This window comes from Phaseolus vulgaris, chromosome 4, assembly GCF_000499845.2.
Source record: "Phaseolus vulgaris cultivar G19833 chromosome 4, P. vulgaris v2.0, whole genome shotgun sequence".
Classification (NCBI taxonomy): domain Eukaryota; kingdom Viridiplantae; phylum Streptophyta; class Magnoliopsida; order Fabales; family Fabaceae; genus Phaseolus; species Phaseolus vulgaris.
Window position 1 is genome coordinate 7,923,942 of NC_023756.2, and position 20,734 is coordinate 7,944,675.

A 20,734-nucleotide genomic window follows, 5' to 3' on the forward strand; every position below is an offset into this window, starting at 1 on the left:
TATGTGGTGATGGATAGGAGTTAATATAACAAGCATTACTACTGACCCTTTCTTCTCTTTGTATGACAAGGGGCAATGGAAGGTGGAATCACCTAGACCTATGTAAGCACTAACTTGATGTCCAAGCTAGGTTATTTACCCTAACTTAGCATTAACTTTCTCTCTTAAAGTTAGGTTATTTTGAATATTGCACATTTCTCCTTGATTTCAAATTTCTTTATCTTTTTCAGAAAAAACTTTTCCTTCTTTAGAAGCTTACTCTTTGAGAAAAGTTTAAACTCTAGAGATTTCTCTGTTATCTCTCATTCAAACTTCTTGTGTTTCAGAAAATCAAAATGGCACTCAAGAAGACCACAATGCTCCCTTTCTTCTCCAACACTACTGAAGCAATGTTATTATTTCGAGAGATACAATTCATGCCGAGGAGATTTCTCAACTTCAACAACCTTAAGCGCACTGGATATTTGTTGGACAAGGTCTTTTGTCCAATGGGATGAGCGAAGTTCCTAACTCTAAGGAACTAGAACCATGAGGCATACATTTGGTTCTGGTCCACCTCCAACTCCAATGGGATGGTTTCTTACAAGGATGATTGTTGAAGTTTATGCAAGAAAAAGTCTCAAACTCTTAGGACAATGACTTGTTCGTTGAAGAGGTGGACACCAAGTTCTATAGTGCTTCATGAGTGGCGGTGATGGAAAATCATCCAAGCCACCACATCTTCGACTAAGAGAATGGAAAATATGAAGTTTCGATAAGAGAACATACATTTTAAAGAGTAATTTACCACATCTTCGACTAAGAGAATGAAAAAGATGAAGTTTCGATAAGAGAACATACATTTTAAGGAGTAATAGGATTTATATGAAATATAAGTGGGCAAAGACAACTCTCAACGTATAGAATTTGTATGAAATATAAGTGGGCTTCACCACTTTAAAAGGTTAAAGTGCTGACCAATCCAACTACATTCAACCAAGTTCAATGCTCACTTTGTTTGTGAGCATTCAAAGCACAATGGGTGCACCAATTCACGCTAACCTGGGCCACCATTGGCTTGGCTGCACCATCCAGCTGCCTCCTACATGGGTGAAGAACGTATATATACATCCAAATAAAAAGAAAATTCGACAATGTGGAACATGAAGTCAAAGCCAACGTGAAAACAAGGTGCAACTACACATTTGATTTTGGTCTCACACCTCCCAAAGCACTAAATAATTTCCATATAATTTGTTCTCATTTTGGAAAGTTCTTTCCATAACACACTCTAAAAAGGTTATTCCGAAAAATACAAAAAGAGTTATTCCGAAAAATACGGTCTAGAACATATTATTTACATTCTAGAAAGTGTATTCTAGAAATCCTTTTTTTAATAAATTTTTTTTCGAAAATACATTTGTTAATTATCAGAAAATATGTTTTGGAAAGCTTTCGTAAAAAACAATCCAGAAATCATTTAAAAAAAAGGGTAAAAATGTGTTTTAGAAAATGATGGGATACAGGAAGAATTTTGATAGGGTGCAAAAAGAAACACCCTTCATGAGAAAGGCCGCAATGTACCTTTTGTTTGACTAGGCCTCACAAATTGTAACAGTATCCTTGGTTAAGTGCCAAAAATATGTAGGACAAATTTTTAACAGGGATGAAGTTTGCAACAGTTTCAATGCGGTTTTATAAGCAAGTTCCTTCCTGCATTTGCATTATAAACATGTTCATGGGTTAAATTTACCATATCTTTGATTGTCTAATTCTATGAAATGAGTTTTATAAGGTTCTAGCCTTAGTATTGGTTCATGTGAATAATAGAAGTTATGGTTCATCCCAATTTGTAGCCGTGGAAACATAACTATAATTTGCATGATATTGCTTATAGAAAATAATATATATATATATATATATATATATATATATATATATATATATATTTGAAATGAAGATAGCATTGGAAGCCTTACAATCACATGTTTCCCTGTCACAAGTCAAAGTGATGGATGATAATAAAGAGTAGTGTTACGACAAGATTTTTTTATGGGTGATTTAGAATTTCTTGTATTCCTTTCTTTTTGTTTTCTCAAAAGAGTGCGGTGAAATAATATTATTATAACTTAAATTATTTATTAGAAATTAAAAAATAATTGATATATTAAAATATATATTTATGTATTACATTGTGTTTCATTTGGTTTCACGGTCAGAGTACTTTTTAGATAACTCATGTATGCAGAGAAGATTCTCTAAAAAGGCAACAGAGGTTCGTGAAGTTTTCTTGACCAAGAGCTTGGTCCATAGTGATTTACAAGGCACTGGGTGAATATCAACACATGCAACGGTAATGTGTCATATATTATATAAAGTGTGAAAAGCAAAGAAGGTTGAATATTTTTTCGTGAAATGTTGCATGTGAGGTTTGTTTAGAAGCATTCTTCTCAGCACAGTTCTACCTTCTCAAGCATAGGTTCTTGTGCCTCCATTCCAGTTCAAATATACTTGTTTCCAATTCAGGTTTGGGCACACTCCTTTGTGTTCTACGTTGCCTTGTATTGTATTGTCACTAGAGTTGTTTTGTTTTGTTCTTTGTGTTTTTTTGTTCTATTCAATAGCAGGTGGAGTTTAGGGACGGTAGTTGTTGGGTGTAGAGAATCAATTTATAGCCTCTCATAATATTAGAGACTTTCTAATCTTCTTTCTGGTTAGTCCTTAATTTTTTTGAGCTTTCAAGTTTGTTGGATTTGTTTAAGCATTTAGAAATAAAAGTTAAATTTGTTTGTTCAACTTGTATGGATGTAAAATGATCAAATATTTAATTCAACTGTAATATTAAGGGACTCTTTATGTTATATTTAGTTTTTTGTTAGTTAATATATAATGTTATATTCACTTTTATGTTAGTTAATATATCTCTTTAATGTTGTATATAGCATTATGTTAGTCAATAGGTCCTGATTGTGTATTTAAATAATTTGTGATATGCAATTTTTTAAAATAAATATATTGTTTATTTTAATTGATTTTTTCCATTTTTTTTCAATTTTAAAATTTAAATTTCCAGAAAATTACTAATTTTTGTTCCATCCTTTTCTAAGATTTTAATTAATTAAATTATTTCTTAATGGTACCTTAAATGATTTTATTAGGTTTAAAGTTCAAATGGATCAAAATAAAAGATAAAATGTGTAAAAAATAGGCTTTTGAAGTGTAATTTATTTATTTTAAATAATTATATGTACTTAAGAAGATATGTCCATTATAAAACTACTAAAGAAATCATTAATTGATATAAAATTTTATTATACATTAACAAAGAAGATATGTTTAATTATTTCTTATTTCAATTAATATTCGGTTGATATAATTTACATGAGAATATGATTCTAAATCTTACACTTTTATAATAACAATAAAAATAATCAAATAATGAAAAATGTTTAAAAAGTTATTATTTAAAAATGGAGAGATATTTTTTATTTTAAGAATGTGTTCATATAAACTGTCATTCTTTTAAAGGGACGATAACTTTTTCAAGAAATTAGTTACCTCTTCGAAAAGGTGATACTCGTAATTAACAGAAATTAAGGGAAAAAGTCTCCACCCACACTACAAAAAAAATTATTTTTAACGGATGTTATATTTGGCATTACCGGCGATTTTAACCCACGTTAAGTGCGTTACCCGCGGTTTGCTTTTCCCTTGGTAGATCCAACGTCGTTAAGTGATTACCGGCGTTGTCGGCGGTTTGAAAACCCCCTCTATTCCTGACGGTTTAAAACATCCACTATTGTTTAAGGAAGGTAGGGGCTTGGTTGCAGTGGCCCCTCCTCATGCCTAATCTTAGTTGATAGTGATACAAACACTTCAACTAATTAAAACCACACAGTCTCTACAGTGAGACTAACCAAAACAGAAGCAACTTTTTCTAAGGCCAAAAACTGCAAATTAAAACAGGATGCAGCAGAGACAAAAAAAAGCAGAAAAAAAAGCAGAGTTCATCAACATTATGCAGAACTATACAACAACACAACATCCTTTCACACAAGGTTCATCAACATTATGCAGAACTATACAACAGCACAACATCCTTTCACACAAAGTTCATCAACATCTATCTAGACCCCTTCACTTCTACACAACCAAAAACCTTTCCAAGAACACTTCATAGTAGCATCACAGTAACAATGTGGCAACTTACAAAAAACAGTCTCCCTATACTCCAGTCCACATTATATCCTTAAAAACAAAATGCATACATTTTAAAAAAATATCCATAACATTTATAAGAAAAACAAAGCTCGAAGAACACGTTAACAAACAAAAAAAACTAAAAATCATTACAATGAAAAAAGATTGTACCTGAGACTAATCAGAGACAGTGTTCCAAGAGTTGTATTCGATCCTTGAGAAAAAACCCGAGGCATGAACGTTGTGCAAAACGCACCGCAGCTTTGGAAATGAGAAATGGAGAAGATGAAAACCAAATTTAAAAAATGAAAATGAATACCTAATATAACAAAAGTAGAGTGAGAAATGAACCTTCAATTCAGAGGGAAGAACGGGGAAGCTGAAGATGATTTTCTAGGGCAAAAACGGAGGGAAGAACGTAGGGAAAAACATGAGAGAGCCGAAGGAACGTGAGCTGAAGGAACAGTGAAAAATGTTTAACCGTGAGATGAATGAACATGAACTTTCGAATGAAGAATGTGTAAAAATCTGAGAAAGGTTGTAGTTTGTGAAAAAATAAAACATGAGAAAACTATTATTTTTGAGAAAACTATAGGAACTTATCAGGGGTTTAAAAAAACCCCATATGTACTAATGGAGGTTCTTATAACCTCTTCTAAAAAACTCCTGGTAAAATTAATTTTTTTTTGTAGTGCCACTTTTATGTAAACCATGTTTATATAATTTCGATATAATAATAAATCAACAATAAACATATTTTTATATATAAAATTAAACAATTATATATTTGTTTTATTTGTATAAAAAATCTACGCAAGATATTTTTCAATGATTTTAATTAAATTTTATAATTTAAATAATATATTATATGTTAGTTTTGTTTATGATCTATTTTGAAAAATAATTGAAATAATTTTAAGGTATTTATTATGAGAAGAATAATTAATTACATTATATTTTTTTTGGGTTGTAGAAAATACAAATTTGTTGTAATTAGTAAAAGAAATAATTTGTTATTTATTTAATAAAAAAATTAAGTTACATTTTTTTTTATATTTATTGTGTAATCCCTTACATAAATAGTAACCCTAACCACAATACTAGCATCACCCCCTAACCTAATAGTTGAACCCTAATCCTAACTCTAAAATTGTGACTAGTATGGTAACTCAATACAACCATTTGAATAAAATTTTATTACATGGTTGTGTATTATGGAGGTCAACATTATTGGGATGGATAACGACAACAATTCGCCGCCACATTTTGAGGACGACGATAATGAAAATTTTGATGAAATAATTGCAATTTATAACGATATTGCGAGTGTGAATATGAAATTAATTTCACAACTACAAGAACAAATACAATAGAACACGAAAGTTGCATTAGTGATGATCCTTTGCGTCTTTGCTTTTGGATTACATTTGTTGCATAAGTTAAGTGATACAACAGACTGTATTACCAAGTTTTAACCACGAAAAGAGCGACGCAGACAAGAGCTGATGGAGTACTTGGTGCACACTGAACGTTCTCGTGACATTATTCGCATGGGACCACAAGCATTCATTCAATTATGTCAATGAATTAGGAAAACTGGACTTGTTAAGGATGCATATCGATCAATCGTGGAAAAACAACTTGCTAAATTTCTCCACCATCAGACATAATGTCAAGAATCAGAGTGTTTCATTCTTCTTTCATCGGTCCGGAGAAACAATTTCTCGTCACTTTCATAACATATTGAATGCCATTTTGGTGTTGGAGGGAGAATTCTTAAATCAACCGGATGGCAGTGTTGTGAAACCTCAGATCTTACACAACAACTGATTTTATCTGTATTTCAAGGTTCATTTATGACAAATTTCATTTATATTTCTCGTAATGTTTTTTCTTAATTGTTTTTTTAAGTATCAATTATTTTTCATTAGGATTGTTTAGGTGTCATAGATGACACTCATGTATGCGTGAAGGTCCAATGTGGTGATGCACGCATTTTCAAGGAAGAAAAGATTGGTCAACTCAAAATGTTTTCGCAGTGTGTGATTTTGACATGAAATTCAAGAATACCTAATGATGCATTGATACTAGAGGATCCTTTTATTGTTCCAGAAGGTCATTTTAAGGTATTTGGGTCTACATAACAATTTTTATTCAAGATGTTTTAGCACTAATTATGGTTTGCACAATGTTTGTAGGGAAATATTATCTTGGCGATGAAGGTTTTATGTCAAAAGGACAAATATTAACACCTTATTGCGGGGTTGAATACCATTTGAAAGAGTACTCTCGAAGATATCCACAAATTGTTCAAGTGTCATTTAATAATCGGTGTTCGTCACTGCGAAATGTAATTGAAAGAACTTTCGGTGTTTTGAAAAAGCGTTTCCCAATTATAGCTAGTGGGACCGAGCCACATTACTCTTTGAACATTATGACAAATATAGTTTGTGCTTGTTGTATTATCCATAACTTTCTTCGTGTGGTGGACAACAATAATTCTTTTATTGAAGAAGTTGATCGTGAATTGCTAGAACAAGATTTACAAGTTTCAGTTGCTCAACCTCGTGAGGATGATTATAGGATAGGTTCACATATTAGATAAAATATAGCAAATGAAATGTGGCAACATTATGTAAACAATTAATTTTATGCAATAAATTACATTTTGAATTTTTCTTATTCTATTTGGCCCTAACTTTGAATACAATTTTTAGATGGATCGTGGTAAAAATGTTGTTGCAGTTTCATCAGGCAATTTGAGAGAGTTTACTAAGTGGACCACAAATGTGGATTTAGCACTTTTAAGTGCGGTGGTGGAAGAGGCACAACGAGGTTCAAGAGTTGATGGTAGTTGGACCACACAGGGCTATAACAACATTGTTATGACATTAAACGAGGTTGGAATGCATATCATATAAAAAATTGTCAAAAAAGTTTGAAGGACAGGTGGAGGGATGTGCACGATTTATTTTCTAGTCTTAGTGGTTTTGCATGGAACCAAAGCAGTAACAATTTGAGGCAGAGGACGAAGTTTGGGATAGCTTGATCCAGGTACCATAATTAATAATGTTGACAACATTTCTTTAAACTTTAAACAAAGGACAATTACTGACATTATTGGTTACAGGCAAAGCCTTCTGCCGGTAAATGGCGTGTCAATTCCATTCGCAATTATGACCTTATGGAGGAGCTGTGGTCGAATGACAGAGCCACCGAAAATGGGGTTAGGACACCTCGATAGGCAACCAGACATGGCCAAACAGAAAATATACGTGTCAATCTAAGTGATAATAACATGGATTACATACCAAAGTCGTCGGAGTTTGATGCTTTTGATGCTCCTGATGAGGATCTTACCCACTCATCTGGACCTCATGTCGAATCAACTAATAGTCCAAGCTATACTCAATTTATGCCATCTCAAGCAACGGGTGGGACCTCCTCATCAAAAGGGATCAAAGAGAAAAGCACCCACGGTGGATGTCATTGAAAATCAATTTTCCATGTTAAACAACAACCTTGCGATTTTTGGGTCCTACATGAAGCACAATGAAATGGCCACTGAGTTAGTTGACATTGCTCGTATATAGGCAACCGCAACTCAAGATGTAGTTGCAGACATTAGACGACACACCTACTATTATGGTGAGCATGTACACCATCAACGCTGCATAGCGTCCTACCAGTACTCCGAGTCTAATATTTGGTCTTTGTTGGTTGACATGAACATTAGTCATGAAAATCTCCTGGACCAATGCTACAACTTCTTATGTGAAAACCCAGTTAAGGTCAAGCAACTATTTGGATTACATGCCCAACAAAGAATGACAAAGTTGTTTAATATGATGACTCGATATAATTGAATGAAGTTTAAGTTGTATTTTAAGGTTGCATTTAATTTTAGTTTGATTGTGTTGTTTATCGAACTCTGTTGTTTATCAAACTTTGTTGTTTTTCACTATGTTGTTTTTCAAAGTCGGTTGTTTAATTGTGTTGTTTATCAAAGTCTTTAAATCATTATGTTATTTATCGAAATATTTAAATGACTCACAATTTTCTTCTATTTACTCTTATTTATATTTTATTAATGTGGTCACTATGCTATAAAATTGTTCATCATGGGTTATAATTTTATAATCCATGACATCCTCATCGACGAAGAGGCAGAAAACTCATAAGGATAGAGCTCCAACACATGATTTTTATTTTTCTTTTAATATATTTTTCACGTATTTTTACATTATTTATTAATAAAAACTACACTCCATTACAAATATTAGTTATTAAATAAATTTAACTAACATAAATATTTAATAAAATGAAATAATAATAATTAATTATTGAACTATATCATATTATACTATTAATACGTTTTTATCCTTATTTTTTATTATAATTTTTTATGAAATCCTTTTCTATGGTTAATTACGTTTTTTTTTGTAGTGGTATTTTTTATATTCCATTACTGTGAGGTCTTTTAATATTAAAAAATGGTATTCTTTTATTTATATGAGATGTGATTTATTTTTTAATTTTATAGTATATGTTTAATATTTTAAGAAATTATTTAAATTTCTGTTTTTATTTAATTTGTTGTTGTGTTTAGATTAAAATATTTTTGTGTATAATTATTATGTTTATGAGTTATAATTTATTTGATTATAATTTTTTTATGAAATTCTTTTCTATTTTTAATTACATTATATTTTTGTTATTGAAGTATTTTTTTATTACTACAGGATTTTAGTATTAAAAAATAATTTTTTATTTATTTATAGAAGATTTGATTTTTTATTTTTTAATTTTATAGTACATATTTAATATTTTTAAGAAATTACTTGAAGTTTTGTTTTTATTTAATTTGTTGAATACATATTTTTTTTTAATTATATATTTGTTTTCTAATTATATTTTTAAATCTACGAAATATATGTTAAAGTTGTTCATTTTTAAACAAAAGAAAGTCATTTTGTTATTAAATTTCTTTAATAGGCAAGGGTAAATTTTTAAAGTCACATTTTACACTTTTTAAAAAAATTAAAATTTCCTCACAACCATCACATTACTCACAAACTCTCATAAACTGTCATCACACATCCCCTCTAAGGCTCGATTTGCTTCAAGACATGTATTGTTCAAGATGAAGGATGTGAATACATATCCATGGTTTGGATCAAGGGATATGCAAGAAAGGGGAAGAGTGAATCTGCATGAACAATGATTTCTCTCATCCTCCTCATATGCAAAGATGTGAGGGAATGGTGGTGTTTCCCCTTTTTGACCTTCTTTTTTGCTTTGTCATTCATGAATAATATATATAATAATACATTTTATTTTTATTATTTTTCCGTCATAATTATCATATTATGATATTTCATACTTTATTCTATATATTTTCTCTTCTTTATAAATAAATTTGTTGTACAATTCACTCTCTATATAATATTTTTTATTATAAAATGTCCTCTAAAATATTTACATGGTTATGTATCTACATACAATATAAATCAATGAATATAAAAAACTTTCAAAATGTATAAATAAATATAACAATAAATTTGTATAGGCTTAGATAATATTACTTTTATGATTATTTTCATGTTTCGATAATATTAAGTAACTCGTATTTTTCTCGAAAGTAATTATTTAAAGATATCAAAATAAATTATTCAATTGTACCAAAAATAATTTAAAATATTCAATTAACTCAAATCTACAGAAAAATACATCATATTTCATTATTTAAATAATTTTAAATACAAGGGTAAATTTGTAAACTTACATTTTATACTTTAAAAAGAAATTAAAAAAACTTCACAACCATTACATCACTCACAAACTCTAATAAACTTTCCTTACAAATCTACTCTAACATACATCAATCCAAACACACTCACTTTCTTCATACTTTTCTCTCAAATCCTCACACATCCTTTCATTAATCCAAACACAACCTAACATACTCCAATCTAAACACATTTATTTTCTTCACACTTTTAACTCACATTCTCGCACATCCACCCTCTTAAATTTTCACGCATCCCTTCCTCAATCTAAAGACACTCAAAAAGTTAATTCATGCCCTCTTAATCTCAATCAATTTACTCAACATGCCTTACATGACCACGAGCATTTTGGCCTACGTGCACAAATGTAAAAAAGAAAAAAAAATAAAATGAAACAGTTATTAATAATTTTTTAATTTCAAATTTGAATATCTCATATAAAAATAAAAATGTATTATAAGTATAACAGTTAAAAAGGGTTTAAAAATTAACTATTTACTATTTATTATAAATAAATAAGAAAATATACTATAAAAGAAATAAATTAGCGTAAAATATAAATTTGTATTTATAAATATTTATGTCAATAAAATAATAAAGAAAAATATTTAATTATATTGGACACACAAATAAAACAATAAAAGATTAAAACAATTATGCAAGCTATAAGATAAATGTACTTATCTCTTTGGTATGTGCAAACTATGGATTATGTGGAATACGAAATGGCATGCCATCCCATCTTTCATCCCTAAGTATCATTTTTTCCCTTTTTGTACGTGTGTTAGTAAAATATTTATTAAGAAAATTTAATTATAACTTTTCATATATTTCTAAAAAATCGCATACACCCACTTATTATAGAAGAACCAATTCCTTTTAGCATTTTTCTTTAAAAAAGAATAAGTGAATGTATGTTAGTAAATATAGTTTGATGCTTTTCAAGTTTATATTAAAAAGTTCTTATTATTTTGTAAAAGTATGCATATTAGTACGAATATTTTTGGACGAATTAATCTAGAAGTTCTTTTATATTTAGAGGATAAAAAAAGAAAAAAGAAAATAGGTGACAAAAAAAAAAACTTCTTATAAATTAAGAAATTGAAAATAATTTTTTTTTAAAAAAATTATATAAGAAAATCTTTATAAAGTAAGTCATATATAAACCAATTTTAACTTATAAACAAATTAATTCCAATTTTTCTTATAAAAAATTCAATTACAAACTTAATGAAAAAAATAATTTTACATCACCCGTGGAGAATTTAGGCTCAATTTAAGCGAGACATATATCAATCCGAAAAGTAAAATCTAATAACCAATGCATGGAGATTCTTCTAAGCATAAATAAATCTTGATACATATGTGAAACATAGCTAGAAAATAGATGTAGTAATTCTAGTAAGATTTTTTTGAAGAGAGATTTTCCATGTTAAAATATATTTTAAATTTTTTGTTAATTTCCAATTATAAGTTAACCATTTCTATAGTATATTAAACTTTTATTACAATAATACGCGAGAGTTTAAAATTATTTATAAAATTAGCTACCAATAGCTTGTGAAATATAGTTTGAGATTTTCTACATATCTTGTGCACCATAATTTAAAGTAATAATTTTTGCTTCGAAGTTTATAAAACACTGTAATAATTGATGATTAGAATTCAAGTTTTTAATGATACTACTATGTAGGGTACGATTACAATGAAACTGGTAGGGTTTTCACTCTTTTTTTTTTCTTTTTTTTTTTTGCAATAATGTTTGAGTAATGATTGAAATTATTCAACCACTCATTTCCTTTCAATGTTGGTGTGGTCTTTGTATGAAAAATTATTTGAAAGTAACATTTAACAGTTATTCATTAACTGGTTGGAAACAATGAATTTTTTTTTTTATCTTGGTTCAGCCTTAAGATCTTGATAGTTTTTTAATAATAAAATGTCATTATCATGATATGAAATTATTATCCAAAATATGGCTTATCCCAATCACATCCTAAACTGTGTTCATGGCACCTTCTTCAAAGTCTGAGTAGGATAATCCAAATTATATTATGATCTTCATGGCCAATGGAATTGGACCCACCATTAATGGATGCTGACACTGCTAGGTAATAATTTATTTCATTGTGGTAAAGTTTTTGAGGAAAAACTTAATACTAGGTCATTTGTTATATGTCATATTTTGAAAAGTTTAATTTTCGTTTAGTACGAGTTTGAAGATTCTTGTTCACTCTTAACAAGTTTATTAGTGGAAGTAACGTTGTCAAAATAAAAATAATATAAGATATTGTATTATATAAGATATTGTGAAGATTTGGTATCTAAGTTCGAGTTTTTAGATCGTTTGGAGGTGTTAAATCGTCTAGCAGTATGTTCATCTATCAATTTGTCATCGTTTACTGATTTCAGATCGTCTAATTGTTCGTCATTGTCTGGTGAGTATTAGAATCGGTTGATAAGTTAGTCTTCATCTATGAAAAATCCGAATATTAAATCTTGAATCGTGTTTCTCTTTGTGGAACTTCCAAGTAATTGATGGTGTCTCACGTTTATTGTAACTGAATCATTGTACATGTGGTTAGTTCTTATGATACACGTCCTTAGTTAGAAGTTGTAAGACAATTTTTGTCTTGTATACAGGAACTTGAATTTGACGGTTATTCTTTAACGTGAGAGTTCACTGTGAAACTTTAGAGAAGCTTAGTGTTTTAATATCAAATATTATTCATAGTGAAATTTTGTTTGCGGGTGTAGATTGAGTTTTCAGTCAAACCACATTAAATTGTTTTGTGTGTGATTCTTGATGCTCTATTCTACCTGTCTTACATTTTCTTCCCAAAAATTGAATTTTTCTTCATTTTTGTGATATGTTTGAGGGTTTGACAGATCAATGAATTGTGTTTATGTTCAACCATCGTGACTTCTGCAACGTATAAAGTAGATAAATTGTCTGGCTTGAATGATTTTGAGCTACAACGATTAAAGATGTGTGTTCTTTTGATTTAACAAGGTCTTATTGAAGCTTTGGAAGATGAATCCAAGTTTGACAAATCCATGACCGAAAAGGATAGGATTGTGTTGTTAGAGAAGACTCATAGTGCAACTGTTTTAAGCTTTGTGACAAGGTTCTGAGGCAAGTTTCGAAGGATAAGACTGTAACGAGATTATAGACGAGCTTGAAAGCTTGTATATGACCAAGTCCCTTGTTAACCATCTAGACTTGAAGCATACGTTGTACTCATTTAAGATGAGTAGTGATAAGGTTGTTAGTGAAAAATTGGATGGATTTAATAAATTGATTATTGATCTTAAAAACGTTGTTGTTCAAATTAATGATGAAGATCAAGCATTTTTTGTTACTGTGTGCCTTGCTAAAGATGCATGATCATTTGAAGGAGACTTTACTGTATGGGAGAAAAAAAAATTCTCTCGGGGAGGTTTAGATTGTCTTGAACTCGAAAAAGTTGAATGAGAAGTTTGATGTAAAGATATCAAATTCTGAAGATGGTCTAGTAGCAAAAGGAAGACCATCTAATCATAAAAAGGGAGGAAATGTTAGATGGATATATAAGTATAAGACTCGTGATGGGAACGTAGTGAAGTCTTTTAGATGTTATCACTGTAAGAAGGAAGGTCACACAAGAAAATATTTTTCTCAAAAGTAGAAGAGTGGATAGTCTGATAGACCCTTTGGGTCTAGTAAATGTTTTGATGGACCGTCTACATTTGGTGAAGCAACTATAGTAGAAGACAGTTATGAATCATCATAGGTCCTCATGGTGTTGAGTAGTGTTGATGATTGTGTCTTTGGTTTTTCGTTTCGTATGACACCTAATTGTCTATGGTTTCAATAGTTTGTAGGACTTGAAGAAGGGTTTGTTTGTCTTGGTGATAACAAGTCCTACAAGGTAATTGGTATTGAAATGATTAAGTTTCATCTTTATGATGGAAAAGAGAGAATGCTTGAAGAAGTTAAGTATGTACCTAGTTTGAAGAGAATGGTTTGTATGCCTCGGAAGGTCTTATAATCTCTAGGTTAGCGTTTACTCTTGAAATGACCGTTTACACCAAAATAGTTATGGCACAAAAGGTTAGGTCATGTAAGTGAAAAGAAGCTAGTGGAGTTGGATAAACAAGACTGTTTGGAAGTGATAGAGTTGACCATTAGCATTCTATGAACACTACATCCAAGAGAAACGTAAAACTCATTGCAACATGGGTCAGCAGAGAACGAAGGGGACCTTTGATTAAATTCATGCTAATTTATGGGGCCATCTTCTACTTTATCATATTCTGGTGCCAGATACTTCTTATCAATATTTGATAAATACTTAGGGAAGTAATAGGTTTACCCTCATAAAACCAAAGATGAAGCATTTGAGAACTTCAAGAACTGGAAACTTCTAGTCGAAAATTAGATTGGTAAGATAATTAAATGTTTGAGAACTCATAGTGGCATTGAGTTATATCTAGAGTTGTTTAATAATTTTTGTAGAGAACATGGCATATCAAGGCAGATGACGGTTGCATGAAAACCTCAATAGAATGGCCTAGCAGAAAGATTCAATAGAACATACGAGGAAGATAGCCTTTCCAGAGTTGGCATAAAGGCGTGTTAGGATGGTTATTGTGTGGAGCAGCTTTATCGTGTCTTTTAAGAGATCATAAACATAGACGAGAATTTTATAAAAAATTCATGATAAACATAAAATAAGCATATAAAATATTATTTTATTCTTATTATTTGAGTTAGATTTCAATTATCAAATGAAACAAAGACTAGAAGATGGTGTAACATCTATTAGAAGAAACACTTATATCTTACAAAATTTGTTACTTAAAAGAACTTACGTCTTTTAGACAAAGTAATTTTATGATTTATATTTCATTATAAAAACACTTAATCAAAATTAACAAAGATATATTGTAACATTTACTTTAACCATTTTCATTCTCATAATTGTAAATTCCTTTTTCAAACTAAAATATTGTTCATTTAACTTCTCTTCCCTAAATGTCTATGCTTCTTAAAGGATAACACCAAATTTAAAAAAGTTAAGAAAATCCTAAATTACTCTTAAAAGAACTTATTAAAAACTAAACACATTATTATATATTTATAATATAAAAAATTAATATAGTTGACTCAAAATTTCACATGGAACCACAAAAACTCAACAATGTAAAAATACTAAGAATCAAACATCAAAATATAAGAAAAATAAAAAACTTAAAGTTTGATTAAGTTAAATTATCCTGTATACTATCATCAACTAGAAATATAAAATAATTCATAAAATAGTCTCGTGTACGTTCTAATCAAACAAAGGATAAGAAACAGTCTCATAAAATTGAAAAAAAAAATCAAAAGTTTTAGAGTTTAGAAATACAAAATATTTTAAATAAAAAAATAGTTTATATTATATATAATCTTTATAACTGTTAAATAATAAAAAATTTCATTCTATATTTAGTTTAAACCTTCTCCTCTAAACTTATAAAATAGATTTTTATAATATTAATATCCATAACATTTTAATTAATAATATACAATGTATTAGAAAAAAGTACGTATCATATGATACTAAAACTTCTTTTATATTTAATAATATTATTTTGTAATTTAAAAATATTTTTTTCAATAAACGTGCTGATCAATAGACCTCTATAAAATTAATAAAAATTTTAATATCTAATACATTTAAAAAAGGATATAGTTTTTATATGTAGAAAAATATTTTTTTAATATGTGTGTGTATATATATAAGACAGAAAATAGTATTATTTAGATTACCTTTTAGCACAAAAGTGCAACACGTGGGTACGTGTGTCACGAAATTTTGGAAACAGCAACAATACCTGTCCATTTTTAAAGAAAATATTATAAAATTTCCAAAATTTAAATATATAGCCTTTTAATAGCCATATTGTAAATTTAAAACATATTTAAATCATAATATAAAAAAAAGCATTATATTGACATTATCCATTTTAAATATAATTTTTAAATAGTTTTTCAGGCATATTAACATTTTCTCTGGAAGATATAATTAAATCATGATATAAAAAAATCATCACCAAATCACTATATCTTAATTAAATTTTCCACCAATCGCCATGATCAATTAGTATGAATTTATTATAGTTAGTGTTGAATTCAAGTGTTATTAGATATGATTAAAGTTATATTAATTTTAAAAAGTGGAAAATTTTAATCTAAAAGAATTGATTCTAAATTTGAGATTGAAATATTATATAATATTTTACTACACTTCAAAAGTAATTTTACTTTATCAGTTAATTAAAGTTATTATCACACTTTTGATATATTATTACAAATCATTTATTTTAAAATCATTCTATTAACACCAATTTTCTTAAAATTTTATTAAATAATAATGGAAACACAAATATTTTCTAAAAAGTAGTTTCTAAAATAAAATAACAGTCAACACAGTTTTTTTTATACAAAAGCATTATCATAATATTGTGAAAATAGGAATAAAATTCTAAAAAAAATATGTACACAATTGGTATTCTTATCTATAACAATTAATAAATCTATAATAATGCGACTAGGTTGACTTCTTCGTATTATTATATTTGTTTATCAACCTTGGGTGACACTCTAACAAATTTCCAATCCCATTTTATTACTTTTATATTAAAAAATTTAACTTATATTTTAATTAAATAGCTTAGTTTCATATATTATTATTATTTACGGTTGTTATGAAAATGTCAAATAGGAACATGAAGTTTTTATTTTTCATCACCTATAAGAAGACTATTCACAATAAAGAACAAAAATTCTAAGATTATTCTTAGTACATATTTATAAAATCAATAAAATCAAAAATATTTGTATGATTATTTTTAAGTATATTTTATTATTATTTTATTTTTATTTTAATGATTATTTTTACTACAATAATAATTATGTCCAAATTTTAACTATATTCGTTTTTCATTATCATAAAAGAAATGTAAACATATAGACCGAGTAGGAGTAAGACTCTTAAAAAATATGTATAGAAGAAATTACAAAAACTAGAATGCTTTTATATATTAATACTAATCATATTAATAGTGTCATGCAATGATGGGTTTCATAATATAAGTTTATCTTAAAGTATATGTAATATTTATACAAAAAAATATAAATAATAATATTTTTCATTCGTATTCTTACATATTAAAAAATATACCTTAAAAAAATTTACTTCTAAAAAAGTTACTACTTTCATAAAACTAGGCAAATGACAGATAAAACACTATTCTTTTATAAACATTTATTAAAAAATTGTAAAATTAAAATTAACTTATAATACTTTTTCATGTTACTTTTAGCTTTAACTAAAAAAAAAATTGTATTAATTAAAATATAATTAAATTATAATTTATCTTTTAACATTCTAATTGTAATGCGTTATTCTCATTTCTCGCTATCTTGAAATTTCTCTTTATCTTCTTTCTAAATTATTTTTTTAGTCTTCATCTATTTTAGAATGTAATTACATTTTGTTGAGGAGAAAAATGATAATTTCTAACTTATCAAATTTTCAAACAAAGTATATTTTTGTCTAGTATAAAGATTCTTTATTTTATTTCTCTTCTTGTGAATTTGTCATCAAGTGTAGTGGGATTAGTTGAGAAAAGTGATCCTATCAATTTTTTTAAGCTCATACTTAAATTTGGTTTGGTTATGTTTGGATGTTTTGATCTAGATCTCTATATTTTGAGTAGTTTTCTTGCTTAAACTGAAACTTTCTTTGAAATAAGGAATTACATGCAAGGGAAGTCATTTTCTTTTTGATAGAAGCTTGGGATAGATGATATGGATGTGAAGGTGACGTGGTCACAATATTTTAAGTTTTATTCAAGGTTGTGTTGTTTCAACAAATTTTAAATATTTGAGCTTGAGATTAAATTTGTGTAGTTTGAATGAAAGAAATTGTGGTGTTTTTATCAGTTTTGTGTTACAATGTTACATCTTAGATAAATTGGTTCAAGTCGTGGTTATTTTGAAGCAAAGTATTCAATGTTACGCACAAGAATGTGGTTGAAATGAGATGAAGTTGAAATATTTTATTATATAATTTAAAAAAGCTTAAAAAACAAAATTATTGACACTTTATTTTATAAAAACTACAATCTCTCAAAAATAGTTTTCCTTTACCTTCTCTCTAGATTTTTTGAGTTAATTGTTCATCATTTTTAAGATTTGAACCTAGCATAGTAGAACTAGTAAGGAATAGAAGATATTCATCTTACCATATTTTTGTTTAGAATGAGTTCTTCTTTGTTCCCTTATTTCTTGGGTTGTTGTCAAGAAGGGCGGTTTGCATCCTTATGTTGTGTGCTTGTATGTGTAGTGTGTTGGACAAAGATGAATCTATGATAGTTTAGAGTCATAGTGGTATATTCAATTTGATGTTGAAAGGATTATGCGGGTAGGTTTAAGATTCTTGTGTGAATCAAGGACTAGGATTGTTGTAGTTTTGTGGGAGTAGCTAGATTTTTAGGTAAGGGAAACTATTCTTATTTGTTTTCTAAATAAGCAAAGGTAAATGCTTAAGTTGGTGAATACTTATTGAATATTTATCCTTTAGCTGAGATTGAACTTGGAAGATATGCGGAACATTAGAGTTTGGAAGAAATTTTGGTGAATGTTAGATTGTATTAAAACATCTGAATTTAGGTATGATAGGTTCATCTTGATAACTCGTTGTTTTGTTTAGAATTGTATGATTGAGTTTGGTATAATTAACTTTGGTTATGTGAATATAATTTTGGAAGTCAGTTGATGTTGTCCAATTTGAGCAAGTAAGTGCAAAAAGGGTTAATTTACTTAATTTTGTTTCAATTGGATTTGTAGTGTTGACGTAAGTTGAAGATTTGTTGATATTAATATTAGTTTGACAATCAAATTTTCCATGTTGGATGACCATGTTGGTAGTAAAATGCTTTAATTGTTTTAGTTTGGAGTCAGTAGTAACTTGTAAAGTTAAAAATGTTAAGTGTAAGTTATAAGTTGAAATTAGGCAACTCTTTGTTGTTTACTTTCACTTGAGTTTAGGTTGTTATGCTCTATTTGAATAATAATAGTTAGTGGTTGAAATCTATGTCAATATGTGTTAATTTTGTTATAGACTAAAATGTCAATTTAGGGTGTTCGAGTAGTTTGGAACTCTAGAGAACTCAATTTTTTTGCATAAACCACTAAGTGGGTTCCCCAACTACCCTCCTCAACTTTCGAACAAATTCGAGATAGAGAAGAAGTTAGTTTTATTGTGAAAAATCTACTCAGCGGATCCCCTTTGTGCAACGAATTTGAACCTACGAGTAAGTGAAGAATTTTTTTTGTCAAATTTGCTAAATTGATCATTTTTTTTGAATTAGGCTTATTGATCTCCACGAAAGTTGTAGCCTTGGATTAACTTTCTAAGGAGGTCTAGAAGTCCAATTATGTTTGTTTTAGTGAGCAAATATCAAACTATCAATTCTTTTGGCTTTCTTATGAGTTATATTTGAGTTTGATTATATGAGTAGAACTTGGTGTAACTTATTATATTTAACTGTTGTGAAATAATTTATGCTTTATTAGTTCTTTTTTTAATTACGATGCAATATAATAAGCGAGCATGATATGGAGTAAGAGAGCATGATATGTGAAGTGGATATTGTGTTAAATATTATTGGTTTATTTTATTTAAATAATATTGATATGCACAATTTTAATTATGTTGTGATGACATTATAAGCATATTTTAAATGTATCACTTTAATGTTTGAAGGTTTAGGGATTTAGACTATATATATATATAGGTATGAAAATGTAAATTCACAAATTTATGAAACCCTTAATTATTTAATGTATTAAGTAAGGATACGATATAACAAAAATCGTATTGATTCACTGATATTCTAAGTCATAGACTAAGATATTAGTTACTAAGAAGTTGATGGGGAATTCTCGCATACGATGATATGTGGATATGCAACTTGTGTTGAAATGAACTCACGTGATCCTTGACTCTTAGGTTGGTTATTGATTTAAGTCTTAAATTGGATCAAATGTTGATATCTGGTAGGACATACTTAATACAAGTAATCCGGAAGGTGTTAGTCATTTGTTGAATTTGACATTGCCTTTTATGTGCATAATCATTTGTTATTTATTGATGTAAGGACAAATGTTTTTGTTGTTATAATGAAATTAAATGGAATTGTTTTATTGTATTATTATCTTTTAAATTTTAAATAACTTACTTTGTTTTTGTTGTTGTCTATCTTATACACTCTTATGATTGTACTATGAACATGAGGAGATGTAGGTACAAGTTTAGGAGTTATATGTAGAAGAATGTAACATCATATGGATGTATATAGATATATGAAGTATGTAACATTTGTTAGAATGTTAATTATTAACTTTTTTTATATAAAATATTTATAATAAATAATAATTATTGTTAAATACTATATAATTATTAATTACTATGGGAAAATTAGGTTTAGGGTTACTCATATTTTTCGTGAAAGGGATGCGTGTGATAAGTTGACTAATTTAGAATTTATTCATAGATAATCATTTCATTGGTATAATAGGCATCCATGTAGTATGTTCTTAGAATTATTTATGAATATGTATAGTCTACCTATACACCGTTTTTGTTAACATATGAGTTTTGGTCTAATCCTTTTATAATTTTTTTTGTATTTTTTTAATAATACTTTTTTCATGTGATGACAAAATAATT